Genomic DNA, 10,800 nt, shown 5'->3' with positions numbered 1-10,800 from the left:
GTTTGGGCAAGTCACTTAACTTCTCTGGGCCTCAGTTACCTCATACGTAAATTGGGGGTTAAGACTGTGAGATCCCTGTGGGACAACCTGATCTCCTTGTAACCTCCCCAGCGTTTAGAACAGTGCTTTGCACCTAGTAAGCACTTAATAAATGCCATTATTATTATTATTATTATGGTATTCGGTAAGAACTTACTATGTACCAGGCACTGTACTAGTCAATGGGGTAGAGACAAGCTAATCAGGTTGGACACAGTCCATATTCCACACGGGGCTCACGGTCTTAATCCCCATTTTACAGACGAGATAACTGAGGCACAGAGAATCGAAGGGACTTACCCAGGTGACTTCCTTCCTCCTTTCCATATCAGACAGACCACAGCTTTACCCACATTCAGAGTCCCACTCAATCTCACCTCTCCTAACCAGTTTCCCCCATTTAATATCCAAGCACCCTAACCCACATCATTCCTTCAGGAAATTCTGGCATGAATGAAGTGACTTGCATCCTCCTTACACTCATGTGCATATGTCCTCTCAGTGCTGTAAGGATTTTTATTTTCATCTCCTTGTAGACAAGGAATGGGTCACTTGCTTTCAAACTTTGCCAACAACTAGTCCAAGACACTGCATCAAGCGCGTGTTCAATAAATACTTTTTTTAAAAAAATGGCATTTGCTAAGTGCTTACTAGGTGCCAGGCACTGTACTAAGCACTGGGGAAGATACAAGATAACTGGGTAGATACAGTCCCTATCTCATATAGGGCTCAGTCTTAATTTCCATTTTATAGATGCGGTATCTGAGGCACAGAGAAGCAGAGTACCTTGCCCAACGTCACCCAGCAGATGGGGCAGAGTCAGGATTAGAACCCAGGTCCCCGAGCTCGTTGTTGGTTAGGGATTGTCTCTATCTGTTGCCAAATTGTACTTTCCAAGCACTTAGTACAGTGCTCTGTATGCAGTAAGTGCTCAATAAATATGATTGAATGAACAAATGCATGGCAGAGTCAAGATTAGAACCCAGGTCCCCTTACTACTAGAGAAGCAGTGTCACTCAGTGGAAAGAGCACGGGTCATGGGTTCTTATCCCACCTCTGTCTGTCAGATGTGTGACTTGGGGGAATTCACTTAACTTCTCTGTGCCTCAGGTACCTCATCTCTATAATAGGGGTTAAGACTGTGAGCTCCAGGTGGGACAACTTGATCACATTATATCCCCCCAGTGCTTAGAACAGTGCTTCGCACATAGTAATCGTTTAACAAATACCATCATCATTATTATTATTACTACCACTACTATTTGCCTCTCCCTGGGCCCAGACACACTTTTTCCCTCGAAGGTGATGGGAGAAGATTCCCTTCTCCTCCTCCCCTCCAGAGCGCCATCAGCCAAGGTTTGTTCAATGCTTCCTCTGCCTCAAGCTGGCCACACACATAGCCACCGACACAACAAATCCGATTGCACTTCTCAGAGCAAAATAAGTCCGACTGAGGTTTGGTTGACTCCAATCAACTCCTTGCCATTAGCGTCAAGGCTTTTTACCAGTGTTCTCCATGTTTCCCTTCCATCTTCACCAACTACCCACCTCCCCTTGGAAATAGATCTTCTCCCTGTGCATCTTCAAGGACATTCCCTTCACCAACACATGGCTTAGATCCTTCTTTCTACCCGAATCTCCCTCTCCCTTCAAATTTTCCCAGATTGATGTTTCTTCTCCCCATGCTGAATCAGCCCAGGTAACTCATCTGCATTTACACATTCACAACTGCTCATAGCTCTTCCCTGCCTATAGATTCACATTACTATGTAAGCACTTATTAAGCTATGCATCCACCTTTCCATTCTTATTTCCCCCTAGCTGTTAATTATTCTGAATCAGTCTAGCCCAGCAGACTGGTAAGTCCAGGAGGGAAGGGACTGAATCTCTTACCTCCATTGTGTTCACCTGACATTGCTGTATGGAAGAGTTGATGATAGTGCTCGTGATCTAGAACCAATCACATTCTCTCATTCCCTCCCTCTCACTTCCCACCAGAAACATTTTCTGACACCCAGGACCCACTTCTGTCCGATGTGACCACAGCATGATGCTGCTGCTGTGCTGCAGGGCCCCAGCCAGGGAAGCAACTTCCATGTTAGCTAGATGGAGGTAGATGAGGAAAGTGAGATGAGTGATGGTTGGGGCCACTGCACTGTCAAATACCTATCCTCCTGAAAGCCCACCTGCCCCTCTGGGGATGAAACCTTGCCCCAAAGGCCAACATTGGTCCAGCAGGTGAGCACTTGCCCAGAATGGCTCCATTTCTTGCATCCCCATTATGGTCTCTCCATGCCCCTCCACCACCACCCGGTCACACTCACTGGGGCAGCGTAGGGCTAGAAGACTCTGACCTTTGACGGGTTGTGATGGTCCTCTCTCCACTCCAGATTTTGGGTGCAGCTGGTTATAAAGGAAGGGACAGAATGACACTCCCAGACCCTCTCTGATCTCCTGTGTGCAGGGAGATGATCTCCAGCGAGTCCTCTATACCCAAAGATAAAGCACTCACTGCTCCCTGGGGAACCCCTGGAGGATCAACTCAGCTGGGACCTCGTATGCTGGCCGATGCCTAAACCTCTGTCTGTGAGGTCCCTGAAGTCCTGCAGAGATGAAGGCCCAGTCCCTAGAGCTGCAGCAATGGTGCTGCACCCTAGGGTTCCCATGGAAACAACATCATCTGCATCTCAACATCCCAACTGTTTCTAATATTACTGACAATCTACATCAACTGTGGGCGGTTTCAGCTTCATCTCATATACAACCTTATACAGTTTCCCATTCAATCTGTAAATTGATCAATTTTAATTTCTGACACTTTCTGATTACAAAGCTTGAGAGACCAAGAGATTCCTCTGAATCAATCCTATGATCCTTTCCCAGGCTGAGTGGGATGGGACTGAGGCTTTGCGAATGGGGTGATTGGAAGAAGAAATTCCTGGCTTAAGGAAGAATTATATCAAAATGGCTCCTCCTGTTGTGATGATTTACTAGCCTGCGTTCTGGAAACTAGAGTTCCATCAGTGAATGTCTCTGTATCTTCACAAGATAAAACCTAGTCTTATCAGCCAACATTACAGACCTTGACAAATTCTGAATATCCATTCAATCGTATTTATTGAGTGCTTACTGTGTGCAGAGCACTGTACTAGGCGTCCCAACTTGATCTTTGGGCCTCTGGGCCAGTGGTATATATTGCTAAATCCAAGGACAATTCCTCTTTTAAGGAGTGGTAGGGGATTATTGGTACCTGGACACAGACATTTTGTCACAGCATGAATGCTGGGGGAATGTCCCCTTTAAGATCCTGCCCAGGGCAGCCTTCAGGTCCCTGTTCCTCAGGCTGTACATAAGGGGGTTCACAGTGGGGGGCACCACAGTGTAGAACATGGAAACTAGCAGATCCAGAGCCGAGGGCTAGTCTGAAGTTGGTTTGAGATAGGCAAATACTGCGGTAAAGAGAAAAATGGTGATGACAGTGAGATAGGGCAGGTAGGTGGAGAAGGCTTTGGTTCGGCCCTCGGAAGACGTCATCCTCAGCACGGCTGAGAAGATGAAGATGTAGGAGTGGAGGATGTAAATGAAGCAGATGGAACCTAAGACTGACCCAGCGGTCACACTCACGTCAATGGCAAGGGATATAGCATGCCTTGTCTTCTGCTGTGGAGTCGTCCCCGTCCCTTAGTCACTCCACAGACGCATCTCTCCCAGAATGCCCCACTCCATCTGCAAGCCTTCTGGTAGTGGATACATAGACTTTCTTGGTTAAAATAGAGAAGTGGTTTACCATTGCCCTCTTCCACCCAGTAAACCTCAGTCTCCACCCTCGACTCTCTCCCCTGCCACTGCTGCCCAGAACAGGTGAGTTTTGACTTATAGCGGACTGCATTCCACTCGCTATTCATTCATTCACTCAATCATATTTATTGAGCGCTTACTGTGTGCAGAGCACTGTACTAAGCGTTTGGGAAGTACAAGTTGGCAACACAGAGAGACGGTCCCTACCCAAGAGTGGGCTCACAGTCTAGAAGGGGGAGACAGACAACAAAACAAAACATATTAACAAAATAAAATAAATAGAATAAATATGGACAAATAAAATAAATAAACGAATAGAGTAATAAATACGTGCAAACATATATGCATATATACAGGTGCTGTGGGGAGAGGAATTAGGTAAGGCGGGGGGGAGGGGGAAGAGGGGGACAGGAAGGAGGGGGCTCAGTCTGGGAAGGCCTCCTGGAGGAGGTAAGCTCTCAGTAGGTCTTTGAAGGGAGGAAGAGAGCTAGCTTGGCGGGTGTGTGGAGGGAGGGCATTCCAGGCCAGGGGGATGACGTGGGCCGGGGGTCGACGGCGGGACAGGCAAGAACAAGGCACAGTGAAGAGATTAGTGGCAGAGGAGTGGAGGGTGCGGGCTGGGCTGGAGAAGGAGAAAAGGGAGGTGAGGTAGGAGGGGGCAAGGTGATGGAGGGCCTTGAAGCCGAGGGTGAGGAAATTTTGCCTGATGAGTAGGTTGATTGGTAGCCACTGGAGATTTTTGAGGAGGGGAGTAACATGCCCAGAGCGTTTCTGCAGCAAGACGATCCGGGCAGCGGCGTGAGAAGCAGCATGGCTCAGTGGAAAGAGCACAGGCTTTGGAGTCAGAGGTCATGGGTTCAAATCCCGGCTCCCCACTTGTCAGCTGTGTGACTTTGGGCAAGTCACTTACCTTCTCTGGGTCTCAGTTACCTCATCTGTAAAATAGGGGTTAAGTCTGCCCCCCCTCCCCCCCCCCCATGGGACAACCTGATCACTTTGTAACCTCCCCAGTGCTTAGAACGGTGCTTTTCACATAGTAAGCGCTCAATAAAAGCCATTAAAAAACAGTGTGGATAGAAGTGGGGAGAGACAGGAGGATGGGAGATTGGAGAGGAGGCTGATGCAGTAATCCGGACGGGATAGGATGAGTGACTGAACGAGCAGGGTAGCGGTTTGGATGGAGAGGAAAGGGCCGATCTTGGCAATGTTGCGGAGGTGAGACCGGTAGGTTTTGGTGACGGATTGGATTTTAGTGATGTCATGAGGGTAGAACTGACAGGATTTGATGATAGATTGAATATGTGGGTTGAATGAGAGAGATGAGTCAAAGATAATGTTACGTTTATGGGCTTGTGAGATGGGGATAGTGGTGCCGTCTACGGTGATGGGAAAGACTCAGGGAGGAGAGGGTTTGGGTGGAAAGATGAGGAGTTCTGTTTTGGATATGTGACGTGGATATGTCTGAAAGTAGGAAGAAATACTAGACTGCAGAGAAGGAGAAAGATCAGGAAGTCGATTTGAGAGTCAACCGTATAGAGATGGTAGCTTACATTTAGCAGCTGGCGCCCTGTATAGAGATGGTAGTTGAAGACATGTGAATGAATGAGTTCTCCAAGGGAGGGGGTGCAGATGGAGCCTTGAGCTTTGAGGGACTCCACAGTTAAGGGGTGGAAAGCAGCCACGGCCCAAGCTAGGAATGGAATGGGTAGTCCTCTGCTTGACTCTCCCTCCCTTGGCTGAGACTGGTAGGGTACTGGAAACTCTCCAGGTGTGATCCTGAGAGGGGGCAGGGGTACGTACCCATCAATTAATCAAACAATGGTATTTACTGAGCACTTAGGGCTCCATCTTAATTCCCATTTTAGAGATGCGGTATTTAAGGCACAGGGGAAGCAAAATGCCTTGCCCAACGTCACCCAGCCAACATGGGGCAGAGCCAGGATTAGAACCCAGGTCCCCGAGCTCGTTGTTGGGTAGGGGTTGTCTCTGCGGCCGAATTTTACTTTCCAAGTGCTTAGTACAGTTCTCTGAACACGGTAAGCACTCAATAAAAACGATTGAATGAAAGAATTAATAGCAGAGTCAGGATTAGAACCTAGGTCCCGTTACTACTAGCACCTCCCTGGGCCCAGGCACCCTTTTTTCCCTGGGAAGTGTTGGGAGAAGATTCTCTTCTCCTCCTCCCCTCCAGACCTCCACCAGCCAACGTGTGTTCACTGCCTCCCCTGCCCCACCTTGGATACACACACAGCCACGGACACAACCAATCTGACAGTGGTTCTCAGAGGAAAATGAAACGGACCTAAGTCTGGTTGACTCCCATCAACTCCTTGCCACTACCTTCAAGGCTTTTTACCGATGTTCTCCTCCGGGTTTCCCTTCCCTCCTCACCGACTCCCCTCCAGCCCTTGGAGACAGATCTGCTCCCTGTGCCTCTCCGAGGACATTCCTTTCTCCAACACAAGGCTTAGATCCCTCCTTCTGCCTGAATCTCCCTCTCCCTCTGAATTTGCCCAGATTAATGTTTCTTCTCCCCATGTCCAATCATCCCAGATGCCACCTTTGCATTTACACATTCACAACTGCTCATAGCTCTTCCCTATGTATAGATTCACATTACTATGGAAGAACGTACTAAGCTGTACATTCACATTTTCATGCTTATTTCCCCCTACCTGTTAATTATTTTGGATCAGTCTAGCCCAGCAGACTGGCAAGTCCGGGAGGGAAGGGATTGAATCTCTTACCTCCATTGTGTTCACCTGACATTTCTGCATGGAGGAGTTGATGATAGTGCTCATGTTCCAGAATGAATCACACTCTCTCATTCCATCCCTGTCATTTCCCACCAGAAACATTTTCTGACGTCCAGGACCCACTTCTGGCCGAGGCGACCACAGCATAATGCTGACGCTGTGCTGCAGGGTCCCAGCCAGCCACTCACACACACACACACACACACACACACACACACACACGCACACACACACACACGCTTCAACTGACTGTGGTTACTTAAATCTAAGTACACGCAGTCACACAAACCCACACCTATTTAGGCACTCATTTATTCATTTAACTAGTTGCTAAAGCATCACTCCCCCCACACTCAGAAACATACCTGGAGAGTTTCCAGTACTCTACCAGTCTCAGCTAACAGACGGACGGTCAGGCCGAGGCATACCTGTTCCATTCCTAGCTTGGGCAGTGGCTAGCGGGTAGAAGGCAAGTCAAAACTCCCCTGTGCCGTGCTGGGTGTTCTCACAATAACCGTTGGGCGGGGAGTCCTTCTTAAGTGCATACTCTGCAGGAGGTGTGATAACCAGAAATGGGCATCCACACAGTAACCGTTGGGGGGGGGTCCCTAAGCGCTTACTGTGCACGAGGTGTGATAACCAGAATTAGAGAAGCAGTGTGGTTCAGTGGAAAGAGCACGGGCTTTGGAGTCAGAGGTCATGGGTTCAAATCCCGGCTCCGCCGGTTGTCAGCTGTGGGACTTTGGGCAAGTCATTTAACTTCTCTGGGCCTCAGTTACCTCATCTGGAAAATGGGGATTAAAAGCTGTGAGCCCCCTGTGGGACAACCTGATCACCTTGTAACCTCCCAGCGCTTCGAACAGTGCTTTGCACACAGTAAGCGCTTAACAAATACCATCATTATTATTATGTAGGGGTATGAACACATCAATCAATAGCTCAATGGTATTTACTGAATACTCACTGTGTGCAGAGCACTGTACTAAGTGCTTGGGATAGTTCAATCCAACGGAGTTGGCGGACATGGTCCTGCCCACCAGGATGTAACAGTCTGGTGGGTAGACTCTGCATACCGTAAATTCTTAATAAATACAATGGAATGATAGCATCGATGAAGTAATCAACACCAATTCCTTTTGGAGTTTGCCAGCGCTTAGAACGGTGCTTCACACATAGTGAGCGCTTAACAAATACCATCATCATTATTATTAAATCAATCTGTTGTATTTATTTTTCACCTGTAGTGTTCAATGGTATTGATATGTGCAGTGGTCTGGCACGTCTTGACTTATGCTGTCGATTCGCCTATGACCCATAACGACTCCATGGATGCATCTCTCCCAGAATGCCCCACCTCCATTTGCAAGCATTCTGGTAGTGGATCGATCCATAGACTTTGCTTGGTAAAAATGGAGAAGTGGTTTACCATTGCCTTCTTCCACCCAGTAAACCTGATTCTCCACCTTCGACTCTCTCCCCTGCCACTGCTGCCCAGAACGGGTGCATTTTGACACGCAACAGATTGTCTTCCACTTGCTAGCCACTGCCTAAGATAGGAATGGAATGGGTATCCCTCTGTTTGACTCTCCCTCCCTTGGCTGAGACTGGTAGAGTACTGGAAACTCTCCACCTGTGATCCTGAGAGGGGGCAGGGGTATGTACCCATCAATTAATCCAACAATGGTATTTACTGAGCACTTAGGGCTCAGTCAATTCCCATTTTACAGATGCGGTATTTGAGGCACAGAGAAGCAAAGTGCCTTGCCCGACGTCACCCAGCAGTCAAGGGGCAGAGCTAGGATTAGAATCCAGGTCCCCGAGCTAATGGTTGGGTAGGGATTGTCTCTGTCTGTTGCCGAACTGTACTTGCCAAGTATTCAGTGCAGTTCTCTGCACGTGGTAAGTGCTCAATAAATGCGATTGAATGAATGAATGAATTAGTAGCAGAGTCAGGATTTGAACCCAGGTCCCCTTACTACTACCACTACTCTTTGCCTCTCCCTGGGCCCAGACACCCTTCTTCCCTGGGAGGTGATGGGAGAAGATTCCCTTCTCCTCCTCCCCTCCACGCGTCTGCCAGCCAAGGTTTGTTCACTGTCTCCACTGCCCCACTTTGGATACACACACAGCTGCTGACACAACAGATCAGATTGTGGTTCTCAGAGGAAAATGAATCCGATTGAGGTTTGGTGGACTCCAAACAACTCCTTGCCATTAGCTTCAAGGCTTTTGACCCATGCTCTTCTCCGTGTTTGCCTTCCTTCTTCACCAACTCCCCTCCAGCCTTTGGAGACAGATCTGTTCCCTGTGCCTCTTCCAAGGACATTCCCTTCTCCAACACATGGCTCAGATCGTTCCTTCTGCCCGAATCTCCCTTTCCCTCCAAACTTGCCCAGATTAATTTTTCTTCTCTCCATGCTGAATCAGCCCAGATGCTACCTCTGCACTTACACTTTAACAAATGCTCATACCTCTTCCCTACGTATCGATTCACATTACTATGGAAGAGGTAATTAAGCTGTGCATTCACATTTTCATGCTTATTTCCCCCAGCTGTAAATTAGTTTGCCTCAGTCTAGCCCAGCAGACTGGTAAGTCCAAGGTGGGGAAGGGAATGAATCTCTTACCTCCACTGTGTTCACCTGACATTTCTGTATGGAGGAGTGGATGATAGTGCTGGTGGTCTAGAACCAATCACACCCTCTCATTCCCTCCCTGTCATTTCCCAACAGAAACATTTTCTGACATCCAGGATCCACTTCTGGCCGATGTGACCACAGCATAATGCTGATGCTGTGGCTGCAGGGCCCCAGCCAGCTGCGCAGACACACACACACACACACACACACACACACACACACACACACACACACACACGCTTCAACGGACTGCGGTTACTTACACATAAAAAACACACAGTCACACAAACCCACACTTATTTAGCCACTCATTTATTTATTTAACTATTTGCTAAAACATCACTCCCCCGAATCAGTATCGTACCTGGAGAGTTTCCAGTACTCTACCGGTCTTGGCTACCAGATGGCCGGTTAAGCAGAGGCATACCTGTTCCATTCCCAGCTTGGGCAGTGGCTAGCGGGTGGAAGGCAATCTGCTGCAATTCAAAACTCACCTCTGCCAGGCAGCAGTGTCATGGGAAAGAGTCGAGGAGGAGACTCAAGCTTACTGCAGCGAAGCAGGTAATGGTAAACCACTTCTGCATTTTTACCGAGAAAACTCTATGGATAATCTACCAGAACATTTGCAGTTGGAGAATGGGGCGTTCCAAGAGAGATGTGCCCATTCATTCGCTACAGGTCAGAGACAACACGATAGCCTAAGAAAAGACAAAGAAGTGCCAAAACATCTCTCCTCCAAACCCTTCACTGGCACCCTTCATCTTTTCACATGAAACGAAAACACCTCACAATTATCTTCAAGGCTTTCTACCATGTGAGACCCACTCTTAATGCCCATTGTACAGATGCAGTATCCGAGACACAGAGAAGCAAAATGACTTGCCCGACATCACACAGCAGACAAGAAGCAGAGCCAAGATTAGAAACTAGGTCCCCGAACCGGTTGTTGGGTAGGGATTGTCCCGATCTGTTGCCAAATTGTACTTTCCAAGCGCTTAGTACAGTGCTCTGCACACAGTAAGTGCTCAATCAATACAATTGAAAGAATGAATGAAAGAATGAATGGCAGAGTCAGGATTAGAACCCAGGTCCCTTTACTATTACCACTACTGCTTGCCTCTCCCTGGGCCCAGACTCACTTTTTCCCTGGAAGGTGATGGGAGAAGATTCCCTTCTCCTCCTCCCCTCTAGACTTTTCCAGCCAAGGTTTGCTCACTGCCTCCCCTGACCCACCTTGGATACACACACAGCCGCCGACACAACCAATCTGATTGTGGTTTTCAGAGGAAAATGAAACAGACTGAAGTCTGATTGACTCCAATCAATTTCTTGCCACTAGCTTCAAGGCTTTTGACCGGTGTTCTCCTCTGTGTTTCCCTTTCCCTCTTTACCAACTACCCTGCAGTCCTTGGAAATAGATCTCCCTTTTCCTCTCCTCCTCTCCCCACTCCCCCATCCTCCCCCTGCCCTATCCCCCTCCCTTCCCGGCAGCATTTGTGTATGTTTATACGTATTTATTACTCTATTTATTTTATTAATGATGTGTACATAGCTATAATTCTATTTAT

This window comes from Tachyglossus aculeatus, unplaced genomic scaffold (assembly GCF_015852505.1).
Source record: "Tachyglossus aculeatus isolate mTacAcu1 unplaced genomic scaffold, mTacAcu1.pri scaffold_140_arrow_ctg1, whole genome shotgun sequence".
Taxonomy (NCBI): domain Eukaryota; kingdom Metazoa; phylum Chordata; class Mammalia; order Monotremata; family Tachyglossidae; genus Tachyglossus; species Tachyglossus aculeatus.
The sequence above is the reverse complement of the archived record's forward strand: the minus strand, read 5'-3'. Positions refer to the sequence as shown.